This window comes from Rhinopithecus bieti, unplaced genomic scaffold, assembly GCF_001698545.2.
Source record: "Rhinopithecus bieti isolate Rb0 unplaced genomic scaffold, ASM169854v2 scaffold_15133, whole genome shotgun sequence".
NCBI lineage: Eukaryota > Metazoa > Chordata > Mammalia > Primates > Cercopithecidae > Rhinopithecus > Rhinopithecus bieti.
The window spans coordinates 2,918,091-2,937,331 of NW_016808815.1; the positions used below are offsets into that span (position 1 = coordinate 2,918,091).

Consider the following 19,241-nt stretch of genomic DNA (forward strand, 5'->3'; position numbering starts at 1 on the left):
TCTCAATGTAGGCCGGGCGCAGTGGCTCATACCTTTAATCCCAGCACTTTGGAAGGCCAAGGCAGGCAGATCACCTTAGGTCAGGAGTTCAGGACCAGCCTGGCTAACATGGTGAAACCCCACCTCTACTAAAAACACAAAAATTAGCTGGGTGTGGTGGCAGACACCTGTAATCTCAGCTACTTGGGAGGCTGAGGCAGGAGAACTGCTTGAACCTGGGAGGTAGAGGTTTCAGTGAGCCAAGATCACACTATTCCACTCCAGACTGGGCAACAAGAGCGAAATTCTGTCTTAAAAAAAACAAAAAACAAAAAACAAAACAACAATAACAAAAAAACTCAATGCATAACTGCACATAGAAAAAAATAATTATACCAAAATGAGATATCACAATTCTACTTTTAAACTTTAATTTTAACCTTATTATCAAAAAACCTTTACGTAAGTACAGCATATGTACATACCACCAGCTTGGGAACAAATTGAAATTGCAAATGCAATAATTATCAGAAAATGGCTTTCTCTGCTCATGTGCGATGTGATGGCAGCAGGTGTGGCTTTGAGATGCAGAATGACAGTGGTGAGTTCGTGGGCCTTTATGTGCCATGGAGATGGTCCGATAGCAGCTGCATCATTGATGCCAAGGACCACAAATCCATCCAGAAGAACTGGACCAAGGTTGACAACGTCACAAGCAAGTTTTTTTTTTTTTTTGAAACAGAGTTTCACTCTTGTTGCCGAGGCTGGAGGGCAATGGTGGAATCTTGGCTCACCGCAACCTCTGCTTCCAGGTTCAAATGATTCTCCTGCCTCAGCCTCCCAAGTAGCTGGGATTACAGGCACATACCACTATGACCAGCTAATTTTGTATTTTTAGTAGAGACAGGGTTTCTCCATGTTGGTCAGGCTTGTCTCAAACTCCTGACCTCAGGTGATCCTCCCACCTCAGCCTCCCAAAGTGCTGGGATAGCAGGCGTGAGCCACCACGCCTGGCCTGATCGCAGACAGGTTTAACAGCCAGTTTAAAATGTATGCTACCTGTGGGGCCATTCGCAGGATGGGTGAGTCACATGACTCTATTTTTCAATTGGCCAAGGCCAACAGATTTTATTAAAGAACTTTTGACTGGAAAGAATCACGGATGTCAAATATTTGTCATAAATAAATAGTAAAAACCTAAGAAAGGCCAGGTGCGGTGGCTCATGCCTGTAATCCCAGCACTTTGGAAGGCCGAGGCGGTTGGATCACCTTAAGTCAGGAGTTCGAAACCAGCCTGGCCAACATGGTGAAACCCTGTCTCTACTAAAAATAAAAAAACTGGCCTGGCATGGTGGTGGGTGCCTGTAATCCCAGCTACTCAGGTAGCTGAGGCAGGAGAATCGCTTGAACCTGGGAAACGGAGGTTGCAGTGAGGCAAGATCATGCCATTGTACTCCGGCCTGGGGAAAGAGGCAGACTCTGTCACAAGAAACAAAACAAAAGAAAATAAAAAAAAAAAACTAAAAAAAAAAAATTACTGAAAGATAAATACACCTGTTCCTGCTAGAAACAGAAGTCTCACAGACATCACTCTTTCCATAAAATAGTTACTGAAATTTTGGAACACCTTACATGAATTTTTATTAAAACATACTTAGGATGTGGTGCCCATTGTCCAGCTTGTGGTGCCACTTTTTTTTTTTGCGAGGAGGAGATTTATCTGAATTCTTTAATTCTAAAGCAATATGTGTTCCTAAACAGTTAATATGGAATATTATTGTGGATGATGTCCTTAATGATAAATTTAAGGGCATAGGAGAAATATTATCTGTATAGTTGACCTTGGTGAAACGACTAGGGCACAACTTTCCACTTATTAATAATGTTTTTGAGGCAGTCAAGAATTTTGATCATCTTAATTAATGAAACATAAAACTTAAATTAATCTGAAAATTCAATGTACAGTGTTTGCCTTTGTCTGTTGTTCAAATCTCACTTTTTAAAGCCAGGTTCCCATCAGAAACAATAAAGTTAAAGCTCTTAATTAGAACCAGGGATGAAGACATGTTGGCTGCTAATTGGAGGAAAAACCATGTCCTTAAATCCAGAGAGGTTGACAGTCAAGATGAAAAGCCAGATTATTATACTCATTAGGCTGAAAAAAAATAATCACCTCAGTGGCCCAAAGACAAGTTCTGAATTTTCCATTAGAGGAAACTGGATCTATGCATCTGCTGTGTAGAGACCTCATAGTTTTATACTATAGAAATGGGCACAGTTGGTTTTCTGGAAGAGTTGTAAGTATAAGCTATTTGTATTTGTTCCTCTGTCTGCCTAGAATTGTGGGTGTCCACTGAGGCAGTCCATATTTGATGGATGATTGAGTCCTGATTTCTGAGAGTCAGCTGATTCGAGTGTTAATGATCTTATGGAAAAGTCAATTCAGTGAGAAGGTTTTGTGGGTTTCAAATACACATAGATCATAATCTAAATAGGTCCCAGTTTTTGCTTTGTTTTACTTTTCAGCCAATCCTGAGGCATAAGAAACATTTTAATTCACTGCACATTCCAAAAGCCTTGCAGAAAGCCCTACCATTTAAGAACAAGCCCAAGACCCAAGCAAAGGCAGGCAAGGTGCTGAAGGCCAGGCAGAGACCAACCATTCACACCCAAGCCTTGTGAAAGGAAGGGCCTGTGGCTGATTGACTGCTGGATAGGAAAATAACACTCTTGGCAGTACACTTTGTGTTTCTACTGTAAGTCAGTTTTGATCAGGAGGGGATAAGGCCAGAGTTATTCACGGCACTAGAACTATAGGTTAGAGGCAGAGCTGCAATCTATTTCCAGTCCTTTGCTTGGCCCTGTTCTGCCCTGTGCATTTTAATGTGGAGTCATAGGCACAGCTGGGGAACCCTTCTGTCCTGGTTAGTGGCAGAGAGAGCCCATAGAGTGATGATGAACAGAGGTGGTTTTGTGGTAAAGGTAAATGTGCTCACACCTGTATTTCCATGCCAACAATGATTTCGTAGCTCAGGATGCATTTTCAAGTCGTTAACATTCATTTGGATCCTGGGTTGCCTCTATCTTGGATTCTGTCAGCTGAGGTGCCTGGATGGGAGTGTGCGATGTCTGTGAGAGTATTCTGATGTTCACCAGGTTTTGTCCCTGTCAGGTCCTTGCACTGCTGGACGCTCTGAGTACAGTTCACAGTCAGAGGGTGAAGAAGGCCAAGAAGCAGTGGCACCTAAAAAATAAAGAGCACTTTAAAGTACTCCTCAAGCAGAAGGAGGAGAAGCTGATGCAGCAAGAGGACCTCAGAAGAAGCTCTTCTGAATTCAGGGTCAGAGGGAAAGAAGAAGCCAGAAATCCAGTCTGAAGTGGGCTGAGGAGCAATTGCAGTGAGCCTTTGGAATGGGAGGGCTGGCTATAGATCTACAGAAATGGGTGATTTCAAACATCACGGTGTTTGTGACTAACAAGTCAGGGGGCGAGAGCCCAAGAGATGTTCTTGTTGGACACATCATACACACTGTGTCTTTGGGAGGAGAAATGAAGCCTGTAGTTGCAGGACCCGGGTTCATTTTCAGCATCTGGAGCTGCCAACATTTAAAGTGATATAAATTATGGTTATGTGGATTCTCTTACTTTCTTCTGCCTGCCTCAGTTTAATTATTTTGTACTATGAAAATATAATTAAAATACTTTCCTGTTAGTTTTGGCTTAGTGGGTTTCATTTGGGGTGAATGCCTGACAGTGGATTGTGGATAATTGTTTATCCTAGAAAAATGCAGTAAAATCATCACCTCAAAGCAAATATGTTTTGGAAATTGAAAACTACAAAGTATTCTCAAGTCAATACATCACAGAAGGCATGATACCTGTATAAAGAAACAGCAATGAAAATCCCACAGGCAACACTTATACAGTGCTGCTGAGGGGCTACCAGAGAAAGTGGGATGCTAGGCTGTGCATTCAGTGTGCACATATGAGAAATGAAGATGGAATAGATGTGTCACATTCTAATGCAATCTAAGAAAAGAGAAGAAAGCAACCTTTTACATACAGAAAGCAAAATGGAGGCAATGATCCAATTTAAAGATAATTTGATGACTATAGGCCAGTTTTGCTAATTATATTACAAACAACATCGAAAATAAATGTCAAAGCAAATGAAACCAAATAGATATTTGATACTGGGAGATACAAAATGAGAGCAGGCACATGGAACCACTGGAACCCTCCTAGCCCATTGCTAGGACTAGAAATCAGAAAGGGCCATTATAAACACTTCTTAGCCAATGTTCTTGCATTCATGAATGGGAAGGATAAAGCTGGAGTTATCACACTACCTGACTTCAAAATGTACTGGGAAGCTGTAGTAACCAAATCTGCATGGCCATGTCCTGAAAACAGACAAATAGATCAGTGGAAGGGAATAGAGGACCCAGATATACATGCACAGACTTACAGCTAACTCATCTTTGACAAAGACACCAAGAAAATACATACAATGGGGAAACATAATGCACAAGAATGAGACTAGACCCCAACTCTCATCGTACATGAAAATAAAATCAAATGGATTAAACAGTTATGCTGAAGACCAGAAACCATGAAACTACTAGAATAAAAACATTGTGGGAACACTCCAGGATGCTGGTCTAGGCAAAAGTTTTTGGTTTTCAAAAGCACAGGAGACCAAAGCAAAAATAAACAAATGGAATTCTGTCATCCCAAAAATCTTTTAGCACAGCAAAAGAAACAACAAAGAAAGGAGACGACAAACAGAAGGGGAAACAATATTTGCAAACTCTCCACCCCTGAAGGGATTCAAAACTCGAATATATAATAAGCTCAAACAACTCAATACCAAAAAACCTCCAGAAAACCAAAAATAATCTGATTTAAACATGAACAGAAGATTTGAATAAACATTTTTTGAAAGAAGACACAGGGAACTACTAGAACTCTCTTATCCCCTGCTACAACTAGAATTCCGAACGGCCACTATGAACGCCTGTTAGGCCATGTTCCTACATTCATGAATGAGAAAATACGTCTAAACCAGAGAAGACCTCAAGATAACCTCTAAGGTTCTGACATCCCTCACCACCTCTGGCTCTCTGACTGGCTCCCTGGCCAGTGGCCTAGGCCTGGACCCCTCCCTCAGGGCCATGGGAGGTGAGACCCTGGATGGTGTACCTAACCTGCTCCCTGCCATGGGCAGTACATCCACAGATAGCACCCCCAACCAGTCGCTCCACCCCCCATGCCCTGGATAGCACCCCCAACCGGCTCCATGCTGCAGGCATCAGGCGACCCCAAGCCACCCCCTACCACAGGCAGTGCAGCCTCCGATAGTGCACCTACCCCACCACCTTTCTACCACTCTGGTCACACTCCAGTCTCTGTCGCAGAGAGCAACTGCAGGGAGGCGAGCTGCGATGCCACAGGCTCCAGCCTCCAGGGTGCGGCAGATGGTTCCTTCTCTTCCTCCTGTAAGCCAGGCACAGAGTAGCTGGTCTACAGCCACAGAAGAGCCTGGAAGGGGGCAACATCCCCTTAGCATCCTTCACATTCTGAAAATGTGCAAATGAGCGTCCTGGACTACATGTTATGATTGGATGAGACAAAAACCTCTAGGCCTATGCTCCGTCGTGGGGGACAGGTTAGGGGCACTATTGGGGCTACACTACCTGTGGCGGGGTGGGGGTGGAGGTTGGTTGAGGGTGCTATTGGGGACCGGACTGCCCCTGGCGGGGGGCTGGTTGGGAGTACTATCTAGGGTTGCAGTACCCATGGCAGCTCGTGGGGGAGTGGGTTGGGTGTGTTAACTGGGGCATAACTGCCGAGGCAGAGGTTGGGCTGGGGGTGCTATCGGAGGATATGAGGATTAAGGGTGCTATCGGGGACTGCGCTGCTGGCAGTGGGTGGCAGAGGCAGCAGTGACAGCAGTGGCCTCCAAGGCAGTAGCTGTTGTCCTCTCCCTGGTCTCCAAACTCTAGAGGCTGACCTCCTCCTGCTGCTGCTGCTGCTGGAAGCCAGTGGGGTGCACAGTGTTTCCACAGGAATCCTGAGCATGGCAGGGTCCCCACACCTGCTGTGGGCCCAGGGCTTGTGCCCTCTTCCTCTGTTTTGCAGAGACCACCTGGGAGCCCTGGGCATGGAGTCAGGGGGATTCCAGGGGGACAGGGCCCCGTGGGTGGAGGCATCAGGAATGGTAACCGTACTTCAGTTGGGGGGTGGCTGGGTCCGAGTTTCTTCTGCTCCTGCTCCCCAAGGAGTGCAGCCCCAGTGGGCCCAGTGATTCCTATGGAGTGGGGAGCTGGGCACTATAGTGTCTCTAGTCCCCACCCCAGGCCCCAGTGCCTGGCCAGCTTGGGCCAAAAGGAGAGGTCGGACTTTGGAGGGTGGGTGTGAGTGCCTTCACTGAAACCGGCCCCTGCCACCCAGTGGACAGCATGACAAGGTGATGCTCTAATGCTACCACTTCCTGCATCCTGTTCCAGGTTTTTCTGGCTTTGCCTGCCCTGCTGCTTCCTGCTAGGAGAAGGAGGATCCACCTGCCAGATGTTGGAGGCTGGAGGCTGGAGCCTATGGCCCTGTGGCTTGCCTCGCTATGGGTTGGTGGTGGTGACAAAGACTGCAGTAGGAGGTGGCCGGCTGTGGCCAGGGCAGGGGCAGGGCTGTGGCAGCAGCCTTGTAGGGAGGGCCAGTGCATTGAGGGTGACAGCAGTGGTGGTTGTATTGGCATCGCTGCCAGTGGTGGCAGCAGCAGCAAGTCTGGGGGCCGGGAAGGGGGAGTGGGAACTTCAGGGTCTGGCTTGCCTGGGGTAGGTAGGAAGCTGTGGGTGTTGTACCATGGGCCTTGTTGGAGGTGCAGCCAGGACAAGGAGGAGTCCTCCCCCTTCTCCTAGAGAATCTGGAGGGTGCCCTCTTCCTGCTGGCACCCGAACCAGGCATGAGTGGAGCATTATCTCACTCTTAACAAAATTTAAGAGGTGACTCTTCAGGGGGTGTATTTTTTTGCTTGTTTTTTTGTTGGTGGTTTTGGACTTTTTCAAATTTCATGAATTGGGAAGGGGAAAAAAGGAATCTTATAGGCCATCTGATTTCCTTACCTGTTTTTTCTCCTTTCTTCCAGTCTGTTTTTTCTTTTTCTCATCACCATCATCTAGTTCCTCTTCATTTGCTTATGCTGGTGCTTCTATTTCTTGTTTCTATACTTTCTCCTTCTCCTCCTCCTCCTTCTCCTCCTCTTTTGTTTTCTTTTTCCCAAGCAATGGCCTTAACAAACAACAAACCAAAACTGAGTTAAAAATAAACTACTTGTCAGTGTGTTGCATTTTAAAAATAATCGGTCCATTACCATGTTTTAGAGATGAGGAAAAAAATTAGTTGCATAATTATTTAGTTCCTTGAATATCTATGCTTTCCTGATTCTGTTAATGCATTGCAAGTTGTTATTCAAGGAATCAAAAAATGACGCATCAAATAAAATATTGGTAGCAAACAGCCAGTTCATCTCTCTCACATATTAGTCTGGAGATACACAAGAGGCAGAGTGGGTAATAAGTTCCACTTTATGAGATCATTAAGTGAACCATATCCCCTTCATTTTATTTCTCTGCCACCATTTTCAAGAGTATTGTCATCTGCATGAGCAAACCTTGTTTCATCACCACATCTTTGCAACAAGAAAAGGAAGGGGAGGATTATGTATATAATTGTTTTAAGACCAAGGTCAATAACCAAAAACAAGGCTTTAGTAACTTTTGTCTTTAAGAACCTGCAGCTTTGGGCTTTCTTTTATTCCTAGTGTTACGTATTCCTACCTTCGGTATGAACTCTTTTTTTAAGTGATTACTCTAGAAGTTTATGTATTTTATTGACTACTTTAAAGAAACAAGTATATTGTATCATTTCTTTCAAGACCACAGAAATGTATACGGCCTGTAATTTTGACACTTTTCAATTATTTTAAGGTTATGATATGTAAAATGCTGTTGATATATATACAAATATGCATAAGTATCAATAGCTAGCTTATTTTGAAGACATAGTGTCTAAATTTTTGTCCAGGGTAGATTGGTTGCAGTTTCTTAGGTGTGTTTCTCAATACATTGCCTCAATGTTTTAAAGCATATAGAAATTTGAATACTATTAAACCTCATTTAGTCCTTTGTTTATAGGTTGTTTGATATTACTAAAGACATCACAGCCCCTCTTGAGATTCAGAAATAATAAAATTTGAGATCTATAGAGTTAGAATCCAACAAATTCAGAGGAAATTCAGAGGAAAATTACATAGCTGTAGAGCAGGAATGAAACCCAGGTTCTAAGCTCTAAGGGGGCCATTAGCTACCATACAGGTGCCTCGGTGACCAGGCATAGAGTCAGCAGAATTACAGGATGGTGAAGAGTGAGCTGTGGAGCCTAACTCTATGTGAACATGAATTTTTAAACTGCATGGTGTCTCAGTGTATCCATCTTTACAATGGGCACAGTACTAAGTGTTTCTTTTTCTTCCCAGTAGACTGAATTATTTCCATAGTGTGTCTTGTTGCCACTCTTATTGCCTACATGAGGGGACCTAAGGTAATTTCTGACAACCTGGGGTGCTTTGGGAAAAACAGAAGGTGCCACAGACCCCATTTTGGGAGAAACCTCTGTTTTCCTCACGGAACCCCAAGAGCTGTAAGCAGACAGGTCCCTCTCAAAATCTAAGGCTCTGCTCCGTTTTGCATTGCTTTACCTGACCTTTTTGATTTGGGCAGCATCAGAAATTAGTAGGGGAGACAGAGCTAAAGAAAGTTGTGGATGTGGGCTGTGTGTGGTGGCTCAGGCCTGTAATCCCAGCACTTTGGGAGGCTGAAGCAGGTGGATCACCTGAGGTCAGGAGTTTGATACCAGCCTGGCCAACATGGTGAAACCCCGTCTTTACTAAAAATACAAAAATTAGCTGGGCATGTTGGTGGGTGGAAGAAGGAGAAAGAGAGAGGGAGGGGAGGTGGGGAGGGGAACAAACAGTGTTCCCAGCTAGCTATACCCATTTACCCTGTTATCAACAATGAATGAGAGCTCCAGGGATCTCCATTGTCTACACTTGATATTGTCAGGTTTTCTCCCCCCTTCATTTTGGCTATTCTGAGTGTGCTACCATAGTTTCTTGTGGTTTTAATTTGCATTTTTCTGAAGACTAATGAGGTTGAGCACCTTTCCATGTATTTATTGGCCAATTAAGATACTATCTATTTTGTGAAGTGCCTGTTCAAGTCTTTTACCCAATTTGTTTCTACTGGGTAGGTTTACCTTTGTTAGTATTATGTTGCAAATACCTTTCACATCCTATTGGCCTCCCCTTGAACTCCTTTAATGTTGTTTCTTGATGACAACTGTTTCTTGATGACAGCTTCTTATTTTATGATTAGTGCCTACGTCCTACTTTAAACAAAAAATGTTGAGGGTAATTGTACTTGAATTTAACAATCCCTCCCCCTGCAAAATGAAGTAAAAAGGTAGAAATTGCTGAATTTCAGAGAAATTATTTCCTCATCACAAAATATACTAGTGGTCCCAGGTACTTGGGAGGGTGAGGCATGAGGATCGCTTGAGCTCAGTAGTTCAAGATTGGCCTGGGCAACATGGCAAGACCTTGTCTCTACAAAAAAAAGAAAAAAAAAATTAACCGAGCATGATGGCATGTACCTGTAGTCTCAGCTACTTGGGAGGCTGAGGCAGGATTGCTTGAGCCCAGAAGGTTGTGAGGCTGCAGTAAGCTGTGATTGCACTGCTGCACTCCAGCCTTGGTGACAGAATGAGACCCCATGTCAAAACAACAAAAATAAGAAAAAAGAAAAAAAATACTAGTTTCTAAAATAACTTGCTAAAATTAAGGAAAGGGTTTATGAAAAATATTAATAAGTAGCAATTATTTTATGTGTTTTAATTATAGGCAGTAGCTACTAACTCCTTGTTATGAATAAGGAAATTGGCATTCTTACATTTCCTCTTCCCTCCTCTCCTCAGCCCCCTGAGTTTGCTAGCTTTCTGCTGTCAAGATTTACATTTTATTCTGAAACCACAATTTCTTCCATAGTCTAGCTTTAACTATTTGCTTACATGGAGTCATCTCTCTTACCAGTCTTTTCCCCATGGCCTTTCCCTCACTTCATTTCTTATTTTGCTTCATCTGTTAGTTGGCCAGACTTCATTGTCAGCTACTTTTTTGCTTTTAGAGACGGGGTCTCTCTCTATCGCCAAGGCTGGAGTGTAATGGTGCAATCATAGCTCACTGTAGCTTTAAACTCCTGGACTCACAGGATCCTCCCACCTCAGCCTCGCAGTAAGCTGGGACCACAGGTATGTGCCACCATGCCCAGCTAATTTTGTGTTTTTACTTTTTGTAGAGACGGGATCTCACTATGTTCAACTACATTTTGAAAGGGCCCTGGGTGCTGTCTCCCTCTGATCTTGGAGAATGTTTGTCTGTCACCGTTATACTCGAAGGACAGCTTGGCAAAGTGCAAAGTTCTCGGACCGGGCTCACAGGCGAGGTCATCTTTATGCCTCCCACCATCAACAAGGAAACCAGCCTTCTGGCTTACAAGTCCTGTGAGTGCGAATTAATTTCTCACAGACACCTTCCTTCCTGGTATACTAACAGCACCACTTTCTGAATCAAATCCGCAGAGGCAGAGGCCAAACCCTTAGCAGAGATGGAAACTGTGGCAACTGGCCGGGCACAGTGGCTCATGCCTGTAATCCCAGCACTTTGGGAGGCTGAGGCAAGTGGATTGTCTGAAGTCAGGAGTTGGAGACCAGCCTGGCCAACAGAGTGAAACCCCGTCTCTACCAAAAGTACAAAAATTAGCTGGGTGTGGTGGCAGGCACCTGTAATCCCAGCTACTTGGGAGGCTGAGGCAGGATAATTGCTTGAACCCAGGAGGCAGAGGTTGCAGTGAGCTGAGATCGCACCATTGCACTCCAGCCTGGGCAATAAGAGCGAAACTCTGTCTCAAAAAAACAAAAAAAAAAAAAAAGAAAAAAGAAAAAGAAAAAAAGAAACCGTGGCAACCTCAGTGGTAGCCCAGGCATCCTTCCTTCCTGTGCCTTCCTCGCCCTGCCTCTCTGCTGAGGGTGGGTCTGTTTGACAACTGTGGAACAGAACAACCCCAGGCGGTCCCGGCCCCAGAGCACACTCCCGTCCCCACCCCGGGGTGTGTCTGGGAGGGCCCACAGAGCTGTTGTGAGGTTCCACCTCGACATGGACTGTTTGGTTCCTGTAAGAACAGAGGGAGCATATGGATCAGCAAGAACACCATAGCCAGTGAGGAAGACTGGATCTATGCACCCGCGCTGTCCATTCCTTCAACAGACACTGGTACGCAAGGTGGCTCCTCATAACATCCATCAGTCTTACTTTGTGTGTGAAGTGTTCATGAGAAGCCTTTCCCAACCAGCTGGTGGGATCAGAGCCAGACGGCCCCCATGCCCTTCCCTCTTCCAGCGCCATACCCATGCCCTGGGAGAAGTTCTTGCTTTTTGCTGACTTCCATGTCCACCCACATGCCCTGGAGGGTGTGGGTGAACCTGGGAGCCAGGCTCTCCGTTAGCACCTCCATTGCCCTTTAAAGGCGCTTTCCCAGCGCCCTCTTCCACTGTCACAATGGAAGTGCTCTCAGGCACTCCAACTCAGTAAGTAATTTTGCAGAGTGCCCCGTAATTGTCCTGAAGCAGAAGCCGGATGTACCTGGCAAGTGCAGACACATTGAACGCACCCATCCGCGGGGCGGGCTGCTCAGTGTTGTTGAACAAACTTTGTCCTAGTTCAGCACGGCCAGGTAGAAGGGTCGGCTTTGCCTGTACCCTGAGATGACTGAGGCAGAGCAGACACAGGGAAGCTGGCAGACCAACATAGGGCAACCACCACAGGACGGGAAACTTACTGAAGGAGGGGTTGTGCACTGCCAGGGACAAGAAGTAGGTTTTTGTCACCCTGAAATAGGAGGCAAGCCAGATAGATACTAACAACGCAAGTGCCTTGCAAACTGACTCAGCAGGCCAGATAGCACAGTGCAAATTTGGAAAAGTTGAGTCCTTTGTGAGCTCTGCCACGCCCAGCATCAGAGGCTGCTCTGGAATACGCTCTTAGGCAATCTTCTTGAGAGAGGGTAATGGGTTTCTCTTTGGTGTCTGTCTATCCATCCAGCCATCATCTATTTCTGGATACGGCACCACTTTTGAAGGTAGACAGGGCCATCCTGGTGTGAGATTTGAATTTGAGAAAAAAATATAATCTTTTTCCGAAGCTGGGGTATCATGTCTGAGGTTTTCCACCTTTGCCCCACACCTCACTAAATGACAATTTCTCCATGTTCAGAGGTTTGACACCGATGGGCAGATGGGCCTTTGCTCCCTTTGCTTGGCTGGAGCCCTCTCATCAGCACCTCCTCCTGTCTCCTCCTGTGGGAGTTTGCTTGGCATCACCTGCTCTGAGCACCTTTCCCTGCCTCCCCAGGCAGAACTGGAGGCTCCTCCCCCCATTTTTGTCACCAGACAGCCAGGAGTCGGTGGGGAGCTCCCCACCCTTCAGACCTGGATTGGACCAATTCAGATCCCACCACCCAGCTTCTCAGACTGGAGTCAGTGTCCTGCCCGGCGTTTCTCTGAATTTTGGGGGTAGGAGGCTTGTGTTCTCAAGGTCGCAGCCTTGGTCAAGTTGTTCTTTGTCTCTACTGGTGGCTTTTCCTTGACCTCTGCCGCGGCACGCACTCAACAGAGCCCCTTCTCTTTGATCGCTGCTTCCGTGGTAACAGTGAGCAGAATTCTGCTGGGAGCCACAGAATGTGTACTGAAGCTTTATGGCTCACCAGAGGTACTTTTAAAAGCAAAGCACTTAAAAATCCGTATCACTCTTCAAAGCAGCCCTCCAGCCAGGCTTTCTCACAGCTGGGCCACCTGTGCACGTCCTGCCTTCTCTTCCCCTCTCTTTCAGGAACTCCAACCACTAAGCCCTGTCTCTGACAACATCCGTGCCCTCGTGAACCAAATTGCTGTGCTGCAGAAGTTTATCAAGATCTTTCCTAAATAAAGCCAGTACCCTCCTGATGAAGAATTCTGAGGTCAACTGTTGAGATGATACAGTTTTTTGTTTGTTTCCGTATCTCGCTCTAAACCAGGCTGAACTCCCGCTGAAGGCAGAGACCTCAACTTGGAATTTCTGTATCCCTGGTTCCTGGTAAGGGGATTTGTAGGTGCTCAAGAGGTCCAGCTGCTGCAAGAGTGAATGCCTGTGATCAGAGGGGAGTGAAACGGGCATCAGGCAGTGCACCCGCCGTGGCTCCCACAGCAGGGGGGTCGTACCCTGCCACCTGTTGCTAGGAGATGATGGGCTTCAGAAGGATGTGCAGTGTTGCTTAGCAACACCTCCCCACTGTTCCATCACTCAGAATGGACAGCACCAAACAATTCTTACAGCAAGAGTCTTTTGACCTATTTCAGCTAAAAGCAGGAAAGCTCTTTCTGTCTCAGCTCAGATTACATAATTTTTTAAAGGATCACAAGGGAAAAAAATATGGAGGATCCCCAGTATTCACACTCAAGACCTACTTTGTTGTTAGCAGGTTAACTGTGTATCAGCGGGACACTGGGAGAATTGCCAAGAGTTCACAGCCTGCCTTCTGCTCCCTGCAGGGACCCTTCATTTAGCTGTAGCTGGCTATCCACTGGGCCTGGGGTGCTCCCTGCATCCCTCCTGCGTGCTGGCTTGGCCCTACGGGGAATCGCAAAGCCCAGCTGGTCACCAAGAACAGAGGTGCTCTCTCGATGTGGCTGATGCTTCTCTAACCAGCTTAGCCTAGAAAGAACATTTGGATTCATTGCCCATCTATAACACAGAAAACCTTCGTATGAAGATAAGTTCCTTGAAATATTTGCACTGAAAAAGGCACACATGAATTTAAGAGTCGTATACTCCGTGACTGTTTTCCCTTCCCTTCTGGTTCCTACTAACTTCTACACGGGAGAGGGTTCGCAGAGGGTGGGGTGTCCAGGCTGCACGAGTGGCTGAAGAAGAGCTCCCTGCTAGTCTCTGTGGGTACAGGGAAGGCTCCGTGTGGCCATAGAGCCTTTGGAAGCTCAGCCCGCCGAGGGCGGTGCTCACCAGGTTCCACTGAAGCTGAACAGCACTGGAGCTACGAATGCAGGAAGGAGGCGCTGCCCACACCCTGAGCTCTCAGTCTGGCTGGGAAGCCGGCAGTAGCTGTGTCCTATAAATGCACCTTGAACACTGAATAACACTGTAGCTTGTGCTTGAATGAGGGTTCTCTAACAAGTGTGTTTCCTCCGGAAGGCACATCACAGCCTTCCTGCACTTAGGAACAATTAGACAATGCTTCAGCACTATGCCTGGGGACCACGTTAAACAGCACAATCACCACCCGAAAGCACAACATGCAAAAGACGTGGCACTAAATGGACCAAGGAAAGAACAAGAGGCAGAGCCTTGCCTTGTTTGACCTCGGCAGGGAACTGCGTGTCAGGCAACTCACATTTTTCACGGTTTTGCACATGTCTGCAAATGACCACAGAAGCACCACGAGTACTCAGCTTTGAGGTTACAAATGCGTTTTAGAGAGTAGGTGACTTTGCAAATGTGGAATCCATGACTAATGTGGATAGAATATATGTATGTATATATGTATGTGTGTACATATACAGCATTGTCTTTGAAAGTTGAACATGTACACACATACATTTCTGTGCATATGTATATATTTAAAAAGTAAAACTTAAATGCATTTACACCCACCTGCTCCAGGATGGATGAGGAGGCATGACCCTAAGGCTCCCCTCAATGCTGCCTTTTCCAGCTGCCTGCAGCAATCTCTGGTTACTTGGCTTCAAGACTCCTTGGAGTAGAAATTTTCAAACCCCACACTGCCTCAATCAGACCATCCTTGCTTGTATAGCAATTCCCAGGGGACCTTGTTACAAATGGGTCCTAACTCCATTCCTGACCTACTCAAACAGAATCCAAGGGAGGAGAGGCTGGAGCCTTGGAATGTGAATGTGTACTTAACACAGTTTACAAAGCTCACAGTTCAAGTTTGAGAATCACTGTGAAAAAGTTCCCAGCCAGCTGGAGGAATCAGCAGCTGACACTGTTTGAACCTGGGACAAGAGGCAAATCACCAGTGTGGACCACCCTGCCCCTCTTGTGAGCAGATGAAATCAGTCAAAAGTGTTGTATGCTTTGTGAAAGACCGTGGGCAGTTTCGTTTAAAGCTGGCTAACCTAGAGAGGAAAAAATAAATAAAATAAAATAAAATAAAATAAAATAGGGCTGGGCATGGTGGCTCATGCCTGTAATCCCAGCACTTTGGGAGGCTGAGGCGGGTGGATTCACGAGGTCAGGAGATTGAGACCATCCTGGCGAACACGGTGAAAACTGGTCTCTACTAAAAATACGAAAAAAAAAATCCAAAACCCCCCCCAAAAAAAAAAAAAATTTAGCCGGGCGAGGTGGCGGGCGCCTATAGTCCCAGCTACTCGGGAGGCTGAGGCAGGAGAATGGCGTGAACCCGGGAGGTGGAGCTTGCAGTGAGCCGAGATCATGCCACTGTACTCCAGCCTGGGCGACAGAGCGAAACTCCGTCTAAAAAAATAAATAAAGAAAAGAAAAAAGAAAAGAGAAGAAAAGAATTGTGTGTGCTTAATGAGAGGAAAAAACAATTAAGCTGGGAACCCAGGGAAGGTTATGTAACATCCCTGTGTCTCATGTGTAAAGTGAAAGTAATAGTAGTTGTCTCTTAAGGTTGTCAGAAATGTTAAAAATGTGTGTTGAGCAGCACTGCCCACGTGGGAACAGTTAACAACCACTTTTTATTATCACCATTGCCTGTTTTCCCCTGGACCTGAGCTGACCCCAGAGGCACGCTCTTTCCTCATGCTCACTTTCTCAGCCACCGGAATCTCACCTTTTTCCAGACCTTTCCTGTTTTAGTCTGGATGTTTCTTTTTCAAGTGATTACTTTGCAAAAAAAATTGTATTTAATAGAAAAGTAGGACTGTGCACCCACCTGGATGGCTACTATAAAAATGACAGCACCCGGTGTTGGCAAGGACGCAGAGCAAGTGGGATTTGGGGGCTTTGCTGCTGGAAATATAAATTTTACTTTGTCAAACTTTTTGACATTATCTACGAAAGTTAAACATTCACACACACTGTGACCCAGGAATTATCCTAAATACATAGATACACTCACTGAAAGACGTACAAAAATACGATTTGTAAGAATAAAAAACTAGAAGCAAACTAAACGTCCATCAACAGCAGAACTTGTATCCCTGCAATGGGGGACGGTAAGCAGCTAACGTGGAGTAACTGCAGTCTTCTGGATGCAGAGGAATCCCATGAACACATGGTTAGGTGGGAGGAGACAGACACTAAAGAATGCATGCTGAGTGGTTCAATTTATGTGAAGTTCAAAAAGAGGTAAAACTACTAATGTATGAAGTTAGGACTCCAGAGGAGGGTCTCTCAGAAGGGGCACTTGAGACTAGAAAGGGGATACTGAGGGTTTCCAGGTTGTGCTCAGCAATTTGCTGCTTATAAACATGTCTGTACCTTTTGAAAATTCTTTTTATTTGTACACTTATTCAAGCACTTTGCTAAATTTACATTATATTTCAGTAAAAGTTCACATTTAAAAAGGCAGGATTATGAAGATGTCTTTGATTGGAGGTGGGGATAGATGTTTAAAATGGAGAATAACGAAGTAGCATTGAAAAACAGAGGAGGAAAGTTTTAGAGGAATTTAAAAGAACATTTTACCTTTAATGATTTTAAAAGGCTAAGCACAGAAACCCAAGAATTCAAAGAAAAGTGGCAACGAGTCCCACAGCGCCAAGACTGGAGAAGCATAAGTGGAAGGCAGGGCCCTGGGTGGTCTCAGAAGACAGCAGTGAGACCCCTAGAGGTCATTTGTGGGGTCCTGGCATCCCCTTGGGGGGCAACCGGCCCCAACATGTCCCCACAGCCTGGGCTATATGTGTGCTCTTGCCTGGCATTCAGCCCACAGAGGTTCATGGAACACTTACCATGGGCCAAGAGATTCCTCCCACCCAGCGGAGACCAAACCTCCCCGTGGGACTGATCTACTGTGTTCTCTGGAGCAGAGAGGTGGCCTCTCTTCCAGCATTTCCCAGACTTACCTGTGTGATGGCATCACGGAGGCACTTGCCATAAACACAAGTTCCCGAGCCTGTTACCTGGAGGTTCTGATCTGGTTGGTCTGAGTTGGAGTCCAGGACCCCAGGCTCTTCTTCCAACCAGACTAGTTGGGGAAACAGTGCTCTCATGCAAGGGGATATTCTTTTAAAAAGAATAAACACATTACTGTAAATAGTGAGATAATGTTTTGAAAATAATCCAAGATATTGTCAAAATATAATTTCCTGTTGGGAAAAAGGAAAAGGGGGAGGGACCCTGACAGTGAGCCTGGCAGTAAAGTTGCTGGATAGAAACACAGGATGCCCAGTTAAATGTGAATCCCAGATGCACAATGAACAATGTTTTAGTATAAGTATCTCCTAATGATTGCGCCAGATGTACTTATACTAAATTTCTTGTTTATCTGACATTCAGACGTAGCTGGGTGCTCCGCATTTGTATTTGCTAGATGGAGGCTGCATGTCCAGGAAAGGCTGAAAAGGCTTTGGAAACTTGCTCCAGCCGTCTGTGAGTGGTGAAGGCCCACAGGGAGCTTCACCCAAAATATGGCTCCCTGGTATGGTATTTTGCATTAAAGGCCCTTGGGGATCAGCAGATGGTAGAAGACACTTTTTCCCTACCTCCATGAAGACTGGACAGACCTGCCAAGGAGAAAAATTGCTCCCCAAGTACCTCTGGCCCCATCCCTTTGTTTTCATTAACTGAACACAGTAAGGCGTGATGGCTCACATCTATAACCCTGTTTGGGAGGTCGAGGCAGGAAGACTGCTTGAGGCCGTGATTTCCAGACCAACCTGGGCAACATGGCAGGTCCCATCTCTATTACTTACGTACATGTATCAAAAAACCCAACTCATATCACAGGAAGGAAGACTGAAGACTGTCAACAAGCCTGGACATTTTGTCACAATGCACTGTCCGCTTCCTGGGCCTGACTTTGTCACAGACCATTGTATGTTCTTCAATCCCACTGAATTCCCTTAAAAATCATTTACCATCCCCCCAGATCATCCACACTTCCCCGTCTCCCTTTTCCCTAAGAAGTAGGGTGTATACTTTTCTTTTCTTTTTTTTTGGAGACGGAGTCTTGCTCTGTCGCCCAGGCTGGAGTGCAGCAGCATGATGTCGGCTCACTGCAACCTCCACCTCCTGAGTTCAAGCGATTCTCCTGCCTTACCCTCCCAAGTAGCTAGGATTAGAGGTGCCTGTCACCAGGCCCAGATAATTTTTGTATTTTTAGTAGAGACAGGGTTTCACCATATTGGCCAGGCTGGTCTCAAACTCCTGACCTCAGGTAGTCCACCTGCCTCGGCCTCCCAAAGTGCTGATATTATAAGCATGAGCCACTGCGCCCAGCCTAGAAGTAGGGTGCATAAGCATCTGTACCCACTAGGATGTCAGGCTGTCACTGTGATTCTCTGGTGTGCACGGTGGTTGATATATTTGCATACCTTTTCTCTTACTAACCTGCCTTTTTGTGAGTTGATTTTTCAGTGAACCTTCTGGGGGTGAAGGGGAAGCTTCCCGGGTGCCATGGCCATGGGCAGGGGGTCTGAGGTAGACTCTCAGGAGGCCAGACACAGAGTAAATACGACTTCCAGTACATGTGCCAGTCACTTTCCGTGTTCCTGTTGGCTGTGGGCCTGGGCTCCTCTGGCCAGTGACCATGCACCTGGCCGGCCGTGCTGCTCCACCGAGCGCTGAACTAGTGGTCTCCACTAAGGGCGCTCCCCGTCTGGCTGACCTTGCAGGACCCTTTGTCCAAATCACTTCCAGGAACCTCCTGCCCAGGCCCGGCACTCTCTACCCAACCTTTTGTGACTCCTCGGGGCACTGTCCCTTGGGGCTCCCTGTCTGACAATTCACTGTGTCTTTACTGATATTGTGTGCCAACTGTTATCCATCATTTTCACTCTGAGTGGAGACATTTCATATTTCTCTTTCATGTGGTTTAAAGTTTAATAATGCCTTTAGTTTCCCCCAAATGTTATTAGAAGCATGTATATATATATATATATATATATAT

General features: G+C 45.9%; 1 long non-coding RNA gene across 2 annotated transcripts; it reads right to left on the bottom strand.

Moving 5' to 3' along the window:
• Positions 1–1,413: 1,413 nt before the first annotated feature.
• LOC108538946 (uncharacterized) lies at positions 1,414–13,420 on the bottom strand. 2 transcript variants are annotated; one of them, XR_001888236.1, is made up of 4 exons: positions 12,577–13,420; positions 11,732–12,242; positions 7,101–7,266; positions 1,414–3,223 (listed from the first exon to the last, which is right to left on the bottom strand). It is a non-coding gene; the product is annotated as an uncharacterized LOC108538946 (long non-coding RNA). The 2 variants fall into 2 exon arrangements; XR_001888235.1 differs by having other exon boundaries at positions 11,732–13,419.
• Positions 13,421–19,241: the final 5,821 nt, after the last annotated feature.